This window comes from Corythoichthys intestinalis, chromosome 22 (assembly GCF_030265065.1).
Source record: "Corythoichthys intestinalis isolate RoL2023-P3 chromosome 22, ASM3026506v1, whole genome shotgun sequence".
NCBI classification, from domain to species: domain Eukaryota; kingdom Metazoa; phylum Chordata; class Actinopteri; order Syngnathiformes; family Syngnathidae; genus Corythoichthys; species Corythoichthys intestinalis.
Window position 1 is genome coordinate 2,482,348 of NC_080416.1, and position 16,108 is coordinate 2,498,455.

At 39.0% G+C, this 16,108-nt stretch overlaps 1 protein-coding gene across 3 annotated transcripts in view; it reads right to left on the bottom strand.

Moving 5' to 3' along the window:
- The window catches only part of tgfbr2b (transforming growth factor beta receptor 2b), a 95,948-nt gene extending 83,810 nt beyond the window's left edge, over window positions 1-12,138 (bottom strand). For all 3 annotated transcript variants that reach the window (XM_057827615.1, XM_057827614.1, XM_057827612.1), the window contains exons 1-2: window positions 12,108-12,138; window positions 5,648-5,817 (exon numbers count right to left, since the gene is read on the bottom strand). The gene's annotated coding sequence lies outside the window, so the exon portion shown is untranslated. The remainder of the gene's footprint in view (window positions 1-5,647; window positions 5,818-12,107) is intronic.
- Between the last annotated feature and the right edge of the window lie 3,970 nt (window positions 12,139-16,108).

Below are 16,108 nucleotides of genomic sequence, written 5' to 3' on the forward strand. Positions count from 1 at the left end.
AGGTAGTGGCCGATACGTCTCATAGATATCGCATGCATTTAGGACTAGATGCAAAATGACAGACACTAAACAGCCGCCATTTTTCAGCAGTAGACTTCTCATCGCTAATAAATATAACGTTACTGTCACATGCTCACGTAACGTTAGCCCTTCGGAGGGCTAGGTTTCTATTGATTATAACCACTGTCGATGCGTGGCTAACGTGTCTTACATACAGGATTTATTTAATCTGTAAAAACACAGCGCTGTAGAGTGATGAGGGTGTAAAATTAAAACATAATTAAGCTAACTGTCAGTTTTAGCTCAGTAGTCATTGCTGAACAAAACACCAAGTAGCACTGGTCCCTAATGTGTTCCCTAATCTGTTACCCTCTGCCCGAAAGCTGAAGATGGGTCGTCACTGGGTCTTTCAGCAAGACAGTGACCCTAAACATATGGCCAAATCTACACAGAAATGGTTCACCAGACACAAAATCAAGCTCCTCCCATGGCCATCTCAGTCCCCAGACCTTTTTTTGTTGGCAAAAGGGGGTTGTACAAAGTATTAACACCAGGGGTGATAATAAATGACACACATTATTTGATGTCAAATAATTTTTTCTTTATGTGGGATTTTTTCCCCACTGAATGAATGCACTTGTATTGAAGGTTGGATTTTTCCTCTTTTTTCCATTAAGGTCCCATATTATTTGAATTAATTTTTTTTTTTTTAGAAGCTAAAAAACACATGTTTTTCAGGGGTGCCAATAATTATGGAGGGCACTGTATGTATCTTTCTACGCCAAGTATTACCGGAATTCCTAGTCAATCATAAATCACATGTCGAGACAGATTCACGCTGAATTTTACATGATCGCTGCATGAGAAAAGAACCACCACTGCTTCAATGGAAGTTGGGCTAACAAACTTAATTTTTATCAAGTACTTGAATGCAGCAGTTTAAAGAAATACTTGCTATCCAACAAGAACTGACTGGTTTACCATTTAAGGGTATTATAATACTAAGGGGCTGTAAGATATCAATAGAACCGTTATGTGGCAAGATAACAAATATTAATAAAGTCAACAAAAAAATAAATTACATTCATGAGCAATTATTGAAATAGATCGAAAATTACATTTCCGAAAGTATTCCAGAAACAGCCGAATGGGGCGGAGACGTCACAACAACGAAACAAAAGGTCGAGGCAGGTGCCATCGTTGTTTATCGATTAGAGGGTTGCGTTCGTGTTTTATCAAAAAAAATCGCTAAAATGGTTCAAACCTGTCATGCTATGTGGTTTACAAATAGCCATTTGTCGCAATGTAGTACCAATGAGTTCCCGAACGCGAGAAAAAGAGCTGGACTATGCAGACAATGAGTAAAGTTCGTCAGTGCTAAGAGGACTAATTTTGCAGACCCAGCCTCCGCCACGGTTTTGTGTGGTGCGCATTTTACACCTGAAAGCTATACGAACTATGGACAAATGAAGTCAGGTTTTGCTAAGAAATTGCTGCTGAAAGCAGATGCGGTACCCACCATACACGCACAGCCACCAAAATGTCCCGAGATATCAAGAAAGAGGACGATGACTGGCTCTGATGAGACCACCCCAGGCAAAGCAAAGGAGGGAAATGGCCAGAGTGAGTACTCTTTTATAATAAAAAACATATCACGCATTGGATATAGGACTGGACACATGTATGAATTATCGCTCGTAAAATATATCGAACAAATCCTCTAATCCCATTCATATTTGTGTCTGTTGGCAGAGCGAAAACCGATGATAGCACATTAAATGATAATTATTCTATACATTATTTTGCGGTCACGGTGTATCAGTTTCACAAAAAGAAATGCAAAACAAACCATTCGGTGTTTCTGTTGCCGCCGGTTTTTCATCAGTGTGATTGCTCCCCTCGATGATCCTTTCATTAGGCTGCATTGGCTTTCGTTTGGGCTCAAATTGATAACTCAAAACACCAAAGAAAGGTTCATAACTCTCCTCGTCACTATTAGAAGAATGTTCATTACGTCGGATTCGTCGCTGCAAATAGAAACAAAATTGTCCGCCATCATCGCCGCCATTCAGTACTAAGCACTGAGCCGGTTGTTTCCCTATAGTGACGTCACGCACACAATATGCTCGATTTCCGGCATCTCGGGGGCGGGTCGTTTTAGCTTGACAATCGACCTAATTTCTATCATTTTCTTGGTGTTGCAATGTGTGTAATTACACAAAGTGGCATGATATGAATCCAAAAGGCATGGATAAATGATGGAATATTGGCATTTCCCCAGGTGTTGTACCCTTTAAAAGTTTTACTTTAATAGAATTACAAAAAGCCATCAAGTAAATTTACCCCGGTTTATCGGATTAAATAAAGTGTAACAAAAATATTACATAGCCTACTGTAGATTCACCTGCTTATCTCACACTCCCCCTGTTAAAGGATTGTCTTCTTATCACCACACTTCAGGGAAGTGACTGTATTCCTATAAGCTATAATAGACATCTAGTGCTTTCTTTTGTTAGCTTATGTGATTTCCAGATGTTCCACATGGAGCAGCTGCCAGTAGTGTCCAGACGTACACTATCACCACTACGCTTTCCTTTCCTCTCCCTTTTTGCATGTTTATTTCAATGCCTCTTGAAGTTTTTTTTGCTTTCCTGGAAAAGAAACACAGAAAGCTCTGGACCGGTAACATGCACTGTTAGCCAGCTGCAGCTCGCACATCTGAATGTTCCCCACTGTGTTCCGCTGTTGTCCAGCTGATACCATGGTAACGGAACCAAATTCTGTTTGGGCTTTTCTAAGACGTGCACATGGTAACGCACTTTCCATGGCCGCAGGATATTATGCAGACTTGGCCAAAGCCAATATACTAAAAGCTAAGCAATTACTTTAAGGCTTAACAAGGCTGTTTCCTTCATGGAGACCTACTATAAATTCAGATACTCAACAGGAAATTCATAGTACAGTGTAAACATATTTATGGGTCTTAACTTGAACAGTTGGGCCTCAACACCGCAAGTTTCCTGTCATACTGCAACCCGTTTACACTTGCACAAAAACAAGGTTCATGAAAGTCACTTACTGTTTGTGCAAAACGTATTATCATAAATTTCTGACTATTCAAAATGGTGAGTTTTTATCCAAGGGTGTGACCTGGGCGTGGTCCCAAAGTTGGCCATTTTTTTTTTTGCAAAACATTCATGTGAGGTATCCCTGCCTGAACATGAGTACATTGAAATATTACCCATTAGGCCTGGCGCCCCCTAGTGGGAACAAGAAATGGCCTTCTTTACGATACGGGCTCCTCCTCCAAGGGAAAACAATCTATTCACCTCAAACCTGTATCAGGGGAGCCTCAAGACGTGTTCAGGTGCCTGATGAAATTTATTGAGGTTTTGTTGAAGCGGAGAGGTCCTAACCGGAAGTGAAAATGACCGTCAACAATTTGTCTCGCCAAAAACTTTGAACAGTCATAACTCGGCAAATATACAACATATTTGTGCCAAACTTCCCGTGTTTGTTGAGAGTCATACCCTGAAGGGTCTTGTAGGGGTCATTTGCATCAGCTCTACAGTGCCAGCCGCCATTTTAGAGCAATAAACTTCTCAGAAAGGCTCTGTTGTAGTCAACCTTACGAGCGAACCTAAGCAACTTTTTATCTAAAATACTCCTAATCGGCAAAATCTGAATGAAAAATGAAAGTTTTAAAATTTTCACATGTCAAAAGTAGACAGAAGGGAACTAATGCAAAAACGGGAGCAATTTTATCAACTTTAACGGTTGATTCACAACAATAAGTGACCTCCAAACATAGCAAAGGTTTCTATGTTTTTTTTTTTTTTTAATGAAAAAAACAAACAAACATAAAAGGTATCACCAGTTACTTTGCCAAGTAACTTTTTTTACAACTGTGTGTGTATTTCAGTAGTCAGTCACTGCACTAGCCAAAGCGCTAAGAGGCATTTTAACAGTCAAAAATGTTTACATTTTAAGTGTTTATTTCATTTTTTAAAAAAGCAAAATAAAGGCAGTTTTAAAAAAAAGAAAAAAAGAAAAGCAAAATGCAAACCGAAACCGTAATCCCAAAACTGAGGTTCAAACCGAACCGTGGGCTAACTGAACCGTTGCACCCCTATAGACCCTACCCACGTGACGTCACAACTCCGCTCTCCTGAATGGTACCGCCCAATTGTCCGTCAAAACATAGTGTTAACCTGTTACGGCTACGTACATTCCTCCTATTTACGGCGTGTTTTTCTGCTCCTTAACATTAATAATCAAAATGGTGAAGGCGTGTGTGGCTGTTGGTTGCACTAACAGAGAAGATGGAAGGAGAGACTTGAAGTTTTACCGTATTCCGAGGGATCCAAAGGGGAGAGCGAAATGGACGGCTGCAATTCGACGTGAAAACTGGGCACCAAAAAATCACCACAGACTATGTAGTAGTCATTTTATATCCGGTAAGATGCATTTAAGATATACTTAGAGGGTTTTGGGCTCACAAATAACCACAATTAAGATCATTGCTAGGCTAATTGCCGACAACATACACGTATGTATGTAGTGAGAGTGCTATCGCTAAACCATATAAACATTAAAAGCCTTAACTCCATTGACAAACGACATGAAATACATTTGACTTGACAGTGGATGTTAGCAATAACAAAAGATTTTGAATTGAAAATTTCGTAACTCACCTTTCCAAGCACAAGATAGATTCCTGCCGAATTTTCGTGGACGAGGACCTGTTTCACCCAACCAGCAACGAAGTATTTATAAGCCTCCAAGCTCTTGAAGTTTTTCAAATTTTCGTGAGAATAGGCTGATTTTGTGTGGACAAGATAATATCAGCGTAGCAGATGTCAGGCAGACAGGGCGAAGACAGTGGGTCGAAAAACATCGATTTGGGCATCAAATATGGATCTGGCGACTGTATAGAACGAAGCTTTTCCACATAACGCCTTTTATGCAACACATCCAGTGAGTTTACGGCATCAGAAAGCACCGGGTCTTCCATGAAATGCATTTTAAATTCCTCGATCAATTGAAACCAATGCTAATACAGAGACAAAATGACGGACAAGTGGGCGGAACCATACAGCGAGCACGTGGTTTTGTGACGTCGGTGGGTAGGGTCTATTGCGACGTTATGAAACGGACGCCGGTGGGGAAAAATGACAGTTAAGAAGCCACAGATGTCAGTGATTTTAAGGTACTGTCTTACCCTAATTCAACCTAGGTGATGTTCAGAAAATACTTCTGACAGCTGTGACCAATATGTTAACCTCAGAATAATATCTGATGCAAGTCCAACACATCATTGAGCTGAATAATCGCCCAGTAAGAGCTAAACTAAGCACACATGTAGAGATGCTGGCACGTTTCCATACATGCATGCAGCATTACTAATTAATATACCGGAGCACTTAAAGTTCAGGACCCTGTTTTGACTCTGGCTTCATCTACGAAACGTTTCTTTTGAGCTCAGAATGAATTTGGTCTGCCGCAGACATAACAGATGCAATGTAGTAAAACACTGGCAAGATTACAAAACATTCTACCGACCGAGGGAAACACAGATCGAGAGGTATCCATTTCAGTTGTGTGTGTATAGTATAACTATGTATGTAATTATGTGTGTGCTGCTCACCAGCCGCAGATCATTTATTTCCTTTGCTTACTGTTGACACCAGTTTTAGGGCATCTCAAATCCAGGTCCGCCAGCCACCACCAACCGCTCCAAGACTCAGGCACAGCACTTGTAATGTATTTATAGCACGGTATTTCCCCCATCGCTGAGTCCACCATCCGTTGTTATTCCTGCAAGGGAGGGTAATGACATTTGTGCTATATGTGCCATTCTTTCACTATGCTGTCAAAACAAAGAAACTGATATGGACAAAGGGAAAAAGACACCCAAAAAGGTTCAAATGGCTTTTTTGGACTTTAGGCGGAAGCCAAGTTCAATCACGGAATAAATTAATCGACATAAAGGAAATATGTTTGTGTTTGGGTCCTCGTTGATTTCACCTGTTTTGTCTGCTTCTTGTATGTCGACCAACATACAGTGGTATGAAAAAGTATCTTAACATTTTGGAATTTCTGACATTTCCGCATAAAACCACCATCAAATGTGATCTGATCTTTGTCAAAACCACACAGATGAAAATACAGGGTCTGCTTTAACTAAAACCACCCAAACATTTATAGTTTTTTATATTTTAATGATTATAGTATGCAAACAATGAAAGAAGGGGAAAAAATAAGTAAGGGAACACTCTGCCTATGGAGACTTAAAGAGCAATTGACACCAATTTTTACCAAACAACTTACTGTAAGTCAGGTATGTGTCCAATCACTGATGAGTGGTTTAAAGCTGCCCTGCCCACTATAAAACACACACTTGGTAAGAATTGTCTTGATGAGAAGCATCGTCTGATGTGTAGGGCTGCAGCTACCGATTATTTTAGTAGTCGATTAATCAACTAGTTAGTTTGAATATGAGTAACCGGATAAAGAACTTGAAAAATTAAAATACCCGAGCTCAGCCTCAAACGGTATTAAGAAAAAAAAAAAAAAAAAAAGAAATGATCTATGCACAACAAAAGAATTGGCTAACTCACATAGCAAGTCAGCTAGCTTAAATGCTATAAAATGCTATTTTTTTTCTTTTTTAACAATGCTCTTAACAAATGTTTCAGAGACATTCCCATAAAATCTGCTAGATATACCTATTAATTAAATTACAAATGCATCAAAAAACATTAGCTCAAACAAAAACTTCACTTATGTTGGTCTTAACAGGGAGCTGCTGGATTCACCCATATTCACTGCTACCACTAGAGGGCAGTGTATCCACCCAAATCAATAAAACTATATGCAAACACTCCCAAAATAAATCATTACAACACCACTTAAACGAATACTTGAAGCGGCAAAATCTAATTCTAATCTTTTTTTCAGAGCGAATACTCAAACTAATCGATTAATCGTTGCAGCACTACTGATGTGCATCAAGTCTCGGTCAAAAGAGCTGTTGAAGATTCTGCGATCAAGGATTGTTGATTTGTACAAAGCTGGGAAAGGAAACAAAACCATTTCTAAAAGTCTGGATGTTCATCAATCGACAGTCAGGGAAGTTGTCTACAAATGGAAAGAGTTTGGCACTTTTGCTTCTCTCCCAAAGAGTGGCCGTCCAAAGATGACGCCAAGAGTTCAGCGCAGAATACTCAGAGAGGTCAAAAAGAACCCTAGAGTGTCTGCCAAAGACTTACAGAAATCACTGGCACGGTCCAATATCTCTGTGCACTCACCAACTATATGTAAAACTATGACAAAGAATGGTGTACATGGGAGGACTCCACGGAAGCCACTGTGGTCTAAAAAAAAAAAAAAAAAAAAAAAAAAAAACGGCACCTGGACACTCCACAGAAGTTTTGGTAAAATATTTTGTGGACTAAATTGGTGGTAACACACGTCATGTGTGGAGGAAAAATGGAACAGCTCACCCACATCAACAGGGAGTATCATGATTTGGGGCTGTTTTGCTTCCTCAGGGCCTGGACAACTTGCAGTCATTAATGGCAGAATGAATTCAAAAGTTGATCAGGATGTTTTGCAGGCAAACCTGAGGCCGTCTTTCAGACAGTTGAAGCTAAAAAGAGGACTGATGCTGCAACAAGACAATGATCCAAAAACACAGAAGTAAATCAACTTGAGAATGGTTTCAGAAGAACAAAACACATGTTCTGGAGTGGCCAAGTCAAAGTCTAGACTTGAACCCCATTGAGATGCTGTGGCATGACCTTGATTCAACTAAACATCCCAGGAATCTGACTGAACTACAGCAGTTTTGTCTAAAAGAATGGGCCAATATTAGTCCTGATCAATGTGCCAGACCGATCTGCAGCTACAGGAAGCGTCTGGTTGAAGTTATTGCTGCCAAAGGCGGGGCACAAAAATATTAAATGTGATTGTTCACTTACTTAATTTTCCCCCTTCTGTCATTGTTAGCATGCTATCCTCATTAAAATATGGAAACCTATAAATGGGTGATTTTAGTTAAAGCAGACTGTTTTTTCATCTGTATGATTTTGACAAAGCTCAGATCACATTTGATGGTGAATTAAGCAGAAATGTGAGAAATTCCGAAATGTTCAGATACTTTTTCATACCACTATTAAATGGGATGTCCTAATTTTTTTCACATGACTGTATGTGTAAGTTCCTAGGAGGGACAGAAAAATGTCCCAAACACCTCAAAAGTTTGTAAAATAACGCTTGGATGCTTATTGTTCACTTCGAATGATCCAATGACATTTTATAGCTAATTCATGCAGAAAACAGTGATTCCAATACGTTCACATATGATTTCTTCCAACTGAATATTTAGAGTTGTCTCATATTCGGAGATGAAGCGACTCATAAAGCACGCATGAAAATACACCAATCACCTTGTGGGTTTTTATTTAGATCGGAGCTCAGCAATGCAGAGTCCCACTTTGGTTAATTATGACTCTTTTAGTGCTGTATAAGCTAATAAGGGAGCGCCAGGTGTCTGTTTGCTTGCTGACTATCACAGATTGTTGATTGAATAAAAAGTGCAAAAAGTGCTTGGACTGCACCTGCAAGCTTGGGATCATTACAGTCCTGCAGACCTTTGCTAAGATTTTTTTTTTTTTTTTAAACACAGTGCTCTATAAAAATACAGAACGCCTGCAGCCTTCCACTACTCTCTATTGTCATTTTGCAAGACAAACCTTAAATATTAATGGTTAAACTGGGACTATTATGATTACTACACAATCGATTCAAGGCAAAAAACCCTAACAGTCAGGCAGATAATCATTAAATTGTGCATGCGTATGATTTAATTTAGAACAAATTTATTACTGTAATTTATCCAACTCTCAAGATATTGGTCCGGTGAGTTCTAGTCTCAGATAGTGTAATACTTGTTTGTACAGGAAGTAGAGCACATGTACTTTAATGCACCCCTGTGCGTTTCCTGCTCAATCTATGGATCCATTCAGCAGATGGCAAATGCTTGATGTACTGTAGGTACAAGTGTTGTGCGGTTTCCCTGGTGAAGACGTTCTTGATCTGTATCCAGCTGTGGCGGTGCTGTGTGTGTCAGATAAAATCTGTGTTGGTATGCTGCACTCTTGTGGTGCTTTGCTTTTCTACATCTCCAAATTTGATAAACTATTTGGCTGCAAGGGTGAGAGGGAAATTTTGTATTTCACTGCAATTTCACAAAAGCTACGGTGTTAAACAAAGTGTAAAAACGGATGCGGGCGTTTAAAGATGAAGGTGTTTTCAAAAGCATTAATCTCACACTTTTGTGTAAAAGCATGTCTACGATTTTGTTGATGAAACATATCACATTCAAATGAAACATGGCCAAAAGTATTGGCACTGCTGCAATTCAGTCAGATAATGGTCAATTTCTCCCAGAAAACGATTGCAATTACAAATGCTTTGGTTGTAATTTCTTCATTTATTTTGCTTGCACTGAAAAAGCGCAAAAGAGAATGGGGGGGGGGGGGGGGGGGGGGGAGATACCCGATCATATACATTTTGGCAATGCATTAAGAAAAAAATGAATAAAACTCGGACGAATATATACATTCAACATACAGTACATAAGTACTGTATTTGTTTATTATGACAATAAATCCTCAAGATGGCATTTACATTATTAACATTCTTTCTGTGAGAGGGATCCACGGATAGAAAGAATTTGTATATTGTGACTAAATATTGCCATCTAGTGTATTTGTTGAGCTTTCAGTAAATGATACTGTAGCCATGCCCAAATGCATGATGGGAAGTGGAACCATGACTTCGCGTAGTGCTACCAATTGATATTTCTTCTCTGCGTTGGGAAATAACATAAGGTGTTAAGAAAAAGATCAATTGCTACCTTGCTTCCCCACGTTGCTTCCCATGATATTTCTAATCGTAGGGAGAGGGATTGTAAGGCTTTAGCCAATTAAAAAAAGGCTCCAAAAGCTGCCAAAATTCACTCTACTCATTTTACACTGCCTTTTATCTCTCTATATAGGTAAAACGGCGCCATTACAGATACATATTATGTCTGTAACGTTAAATACAATTAGAAAACGATTTAATAAAAAAAATATATATATATACTGTATATTAAAAAAAAGGCATGGCCGATATTTTTTTGCCGATTCCGATACTTTGAAAATGACGTGATCGGACCCGATCGGGGCATCTCTAAAAAAAATCACGATCATCTTACACAAAACTCCAAAAATGGGCCAGACAAAAGTATTGGCACCCTCAGCCTAATATTTGGTAGCACAACCTTTACACAAAATAACTGCAAACAACCACTTCCGCTATCCATCAGTGAGCTTCTTACAATGCTCTGCTGGAATGTTAGACCATTCTTCTTTGGCCAACTAGTCTCAGATTTGAAGGGTGGCATTTTCAGACATCTCCACAGGTGTTCTATGGGACTCATTGCTGGCCACTTTAGAAGTCTCCAGTGCTTTCTCTCAAACAATTTTCTAGTGTGTTTTGGGTCATTGTCCTGCTGGAAGACCCATGACCTTTGTGGGAGACCCAGTTTTCTCACACTGGACCCTACATTATGCTGCAAAATTTGTTGGCAGTCTTCAGACAACATAATGCCATGCACACGGTTAAGCAGTCCAGTGCCAGACGTAGCAAAGCAACCCCACAACATCAGGAAACCTCCGCCATGTTTGACTGTGGGGACTGTTTTTTTTTTTTCCTTGAAGGCCTTGGTTTTTTCCCCCCTGTAAACTATGTTGATGCCTTTTCCCAAAAAGCTCTACTTTTGTCTCATCTGATCAGAGAACATTCTTCCAAAACGTTTTTGGCTTTCTCAGGTACGTTTTGGCAAACTCCAGCCTGGGTTTTTTAGGTCTCTGGGTCAGAAGTGGGGTCTTCCTAGGTATTCTACCGTAGAGTCCCTTTTCATTCAGACGGCAACGGATAGTACGGGTTGACACTGTTGTACCCTGGGACTGCCGGACAGCTTGAACTTGTTTGGATGTTAGTCGAGGTTCTTTATCCACCATCCGCACAATCTTTTGTTGAAATCTCTCGTCAATTTCTGTTTTGCGTCCACATCTAGGGTGCTTAGCCACAGTGCCATGGGCTTTACACTTATTGATGACACTGCGCACGGTAGACACAGGAACATTCAGGTCTTTGGAGATGGACGTGTAGCCTTAAGATCTCACAATTTTGCTTCTCAACTCCTCAGACAGCTCTTTGGTCTTTTCTCCATGCTCAATGTGGTACACAGGACAGAGGTTAAGTCAACTTTAATCCCTTTTAACTGGCTACAAGTGTGATTTAGTTATTGCCACAGGTAAGTAACAGTTAATGTTAATTACACAAATTAGAAAAGCATCACAAGATATTTCAAAGGGTGCCAATACTTTTGTCCGGCCCATTTTTGGAGCTTTGTGTAAAATGATCATGATTTAATCCCCCCCATTCTCTTTTGTTTTTTCATTGCAAGCAAAATAAATGAAGATATCACTATCGAAACTTTAATTGCAATCATTTTCTTGGAGAAATTGAGCATTATATGACAGATTTGCAGGGGGTGCCAATACTTTTGGCCAGCAGTGTATATATAAAAGCCAATTGTAACCAATTGATATATCGGTATTTATCGGTATAGCCCCAGTGTCTAAAGTGGTGCAACTGTTGCCTAATGTGGGTTTATACGAAAAGTCTACATTTGGCTGCACTCATATGGAGGTAGATTTGTGTATTTTTAATTTAAAAAGTCACTTCAAACTATTTAAAAAAAAAAAAAAAAAAGTTTCAATGCAAAAATAAATTTCAGACTAAAAAAATGCATTTGGATAGTATTTTTTAGTTATTGAATTATTATTATTATTTTTTTAAACAATTTTTTTGATTGACTTTGTCAGGGTGTGGCGGCATGGAGGACCCAAACGCAGGGAAACAAAAGGCAGGGCAAGGCAGGGTGTGTGGGAACTCAAAAACGATTTAAATAACAAACAAAAGCCCAAAAAAGGAAACGTGCAAACCAAACTCAAGGAGGGATCAAACAAAACCAGGAATCAAAAACTTACTTTAGGAAGCATCAACATGTGGGCTTACACAGAGAGACATGGAAATGACAGGATAAACAAGAAAACGACAATGATGCAACAAGGAGTGAACAGACACTGGGAGCTTAAATACACAGACAAGGGGTAACGAGACAATGAGACACAGGTGGTTGATACAAGAGGCAGTGGATTGGTCAAGACAAAAGGAGCAAGCAACAAATTTAAAATTCAATCCCCCATAAAGTTGCTTTAAACAAACAAAAAATATTTACAAAAGAAAAATCACTTCAATCAAGAATTTTTTTTCCAATCATATAATTTTTTTTTTTTTTTTTTTTTTGCATTTGAACACTTATGTTATGGAAGCAATTCTAGGGCCATGTGTTTGGGCATATTATGGGTAGGACATTTGTGTCTAAACCATTCAATCCCCCAAAAAGTTAAGCCTCAATCCCCAAAAATATATATACTGTATATATTTAATCAAAGAAAAAACTTGAATGCAAAAATACCCCCCCCACCTCCCAAAAAAGGTTGAAGAAGATTGTAGTGAAAAAAGTTTTGAATTCACTTATTTTTATAATCATTTTGAAAAATACAAATACATTTACAAATGTAATGCTTCGCTATTGGTCAGAATGTTTGAGTGACAAGTGGCTACACCAATGGCGTATTTCTGAAAAGCATGAAGCGGGAATCATGGTCGCTGTCGGCCGCCACTGCCATTTTTTTTGGGGGGGGGGGGGGGGGGGGGCTGATCTTTGCATATGAAGTTTTCTTTGATTTAAAAAAAAAAAAAATATATATATATATATATATATATATATATATATTTTTTTTTTGTTAACGCAACTTTTTGGGATTGAATTTGAATGATTTTGACACAAAAGTCCTACCCATATGGCCCAAACATAAAAAGGATTGCTTCAATCAAAGAAAACAATTTAAATGAAAAATTAAGTGCTCAAATGCAAATGTTTTAATTTTTTATGATTGAAATGATTCTTCTTTTGAATTTTTTTTTCTTTCCACAGCCCTCCTAAAGGGACATCGAGAGAAATAAAATAAATGTAAGCAATCTGGTGCGCACCAGAAACTGCTAAACATGAGCAATATATCATTTAAGCTAGCGGACTTTTGTTATGCAAGTTAGCCAATTGTTGCATTGTTGCAGTTGGCTAACCTGCATAGCAAAAGTCCGCTAGCTTAAATGCTATATAATGCGAATGTTTACGACAATTGGCTAACTCTCATAGTAAAAGTCTACTAACTTAAATGCGATATAATGCTAATGTTTACAACAATTAGCTAACTTGCATAGTGAAGTCTACTAGCTTAAATGCTATATAATGCTAATATTTACAACAATTCTCTAACTTGCATAGCAAAGGTCCGTTAGCTTAAATGCTATATAATGCTAATTTTTACGACAATTTGCTAACATGCATTGTAAAAGTCCACTAGCTTAAATGCTATATAATGCTAATGTTTACAACAATTGGCTAACTTGCATAGCAAAGGTCAACTAGCTTAAATGCTATATAATAATACTACGACAATTTGCTAACTTCCATATTAAAGGTCTATAAACTTAAATGCTATATAATGCTTATGTTTACAACAATTGGCTAACTTGCATAGCAAAGGTCGGCTAGCTTAAATGCTATATAATGCTAATGTTTACGACAAATGGCTAACTTGCATAGCAAAGGTCCGCTAGCTTAAATGCTATATAATGCTAATGTTTACGACAATTTGCCAACTTGCATAGTAAAATTCCGCTAGCTTAAATGCTATACAATGCTAATGTTTACAACAATTGGCTAATTTGCATGGCAAAAGTCCACTAGCTGAAATGCTATATAACGCTAATGTTTACAACAATTTGCTAATTTGGATAGCAAAAGTCTTCTAGCTTAAATGCTATATAATGCTAATGTTTACGAAATTTTCTAATTTGCATAACAAAGGTCCGCTAGCTTAAATGATATACAATGCTAATGTTTACAACAATTGGCTAATTTGCATAGCAAAAGTCCACGAGCTGACATGCTATATAATGCTAATGTTTACAACAATTTGCTAATTTGGATAGCAAAAGTCCGCTAGCTTAAATGCTATATAATGCTAATGTTTACGGAAATTTTCTAATTTGCATAACAAAGGTCCGCTAGCTTAAACGCTAAATAATGCTAATGTTTACAGCAACAGGCTAACTTGCATAACCAACGTTCACCAGCTTAAATGCTATATATAATATATATAACAGTGAAATAATGATGAAGAAAACATTGCATTCTCTTTAAAGCTACCCAAGCAATTGGAAACAATGTGTGAGCTATGGGATCTAGAAACCAATAGAAGGGGAAGAGGGAAGATAGAACAGATTAGGGCATGACAGGGGATAATGAATGCCCAAGCGGGGTTAGTGATCAAATTCTCAATTTTTAAAGCTAATATTTACCCCTTTCCCCTGATTCAAATATTTGAAAAAGCACATAAAGCCAACAAATAGTTTTTTGTTGTTGTTCACTCTCGGAACCAGACCGTTCACGACTACACCACTCTTGGGCTGGCTATGTGTTTCTTCTATCAGCAGATGGGTGCTGACGTATTTACGAGCATACACACGATCATTCAATCCATTCCGAAGAGTCAATTGTTCCCTATTAAGATGTCCTTCGTCTGAAAGAGGCCGCCTCATTACCTCGATCTTGCTCGGGGAGCTCTCAGGCAACCGGCGACCGCATCCGCCCGTATCGACGGTACAGGCGTCTCCGGGTGGTGACAAGGACGCCGATTGATTGGGCTTAAGTAAGAGTGAAGAGGAAGATTGATTGCCATCGATCCACTTTCCCTACCAGGATGCTCCTCCATCTTTGATTATGACCACTTTACGCCCAATCAAGTGCGCTTGAGCTGCGATGGGGAGGAAATCCCATCAAGGCTCCATTTGCGAAGGCCGTAATTATGAGCCGGATGTTGAGATACAAGGTCAATGTGTAGCAGGTGCCACCAAGCTCCGTGATAAAAACAGGGCTTCCACTGTTGATAATTGAGCACTGGGAAAGATAGGCTGGTCTCCTTGGAGATGCATAATTAATGCCGCCAAAATGCTTATAACATTTGTGATGCAAATTGAATGATAACAACAGCCTTTGGTGCTTTTTGACAGTTTTTTTAATTGAAAGCTTCATCGGAGAGAGAAAAAAAAAAGACTCATTAAATCCAAGTTCACATCCACAGATGTACAGATAGCGTCTCAAAGATCACACACACTGTGCAGCATGTGCGAGGCGTGACCACGTCCTGCCCGGTGCTGAAGACAAGTGGGGTAAAAGTAAAAAAAAAAAGAAGCAACAGAAATGAAATTAAAAGCCGCTCTGCTGTCCAAGTAACCGTTTTCTCCTTTCATCCCCACAATAAATCCCCTTTACCTTTCGGGCTTTGTAACGACAACCCGGTCAGCCTTTTTCCTAGTGATTGATGCATGGTGTATTTCTCAAGGAGCTGATTTAACTCATGACTGCGCTCCTAGGCCCGTGTGGCCAATCAATAGCTTTCATCAAAAGTTAACCGAAGCATCAATTAAAAAGCAGGAGGTCCCCGTTCTTCTTTGCCGTGTGTGTGTGTGCGCGTGTTTGTGTAAAGGGCCACTCGGAGCAATTTTCCCGCCGCATTATGTGCGAGCCGGTGTATTGGCCTGCCATGTGATGAGTTATTGAGCCACACCTGATGGTGAAAGTAAGCGAAGGAATAGCAGCAGCCTCACGTGCGATTCGGTGATACTGCATCGCTTCGGGATGGCTGAAGAGGTTCTGAGAGAGGAGTGAACACTGACAGAAGGAAAAAAGAAAAACTAGCACATCACTTGAAAAGAGTGGGGGAAAAATGATGCAAATACAGTATTTTTGTACCCATCTTCTTTCATTTTTTCCCCCCAAAATAAAAATCAGGGAACACTATTTGACAGTGGCATCATAACAAGGGCGTAGGTTTGCATAGGAACAGTAGGGACATAC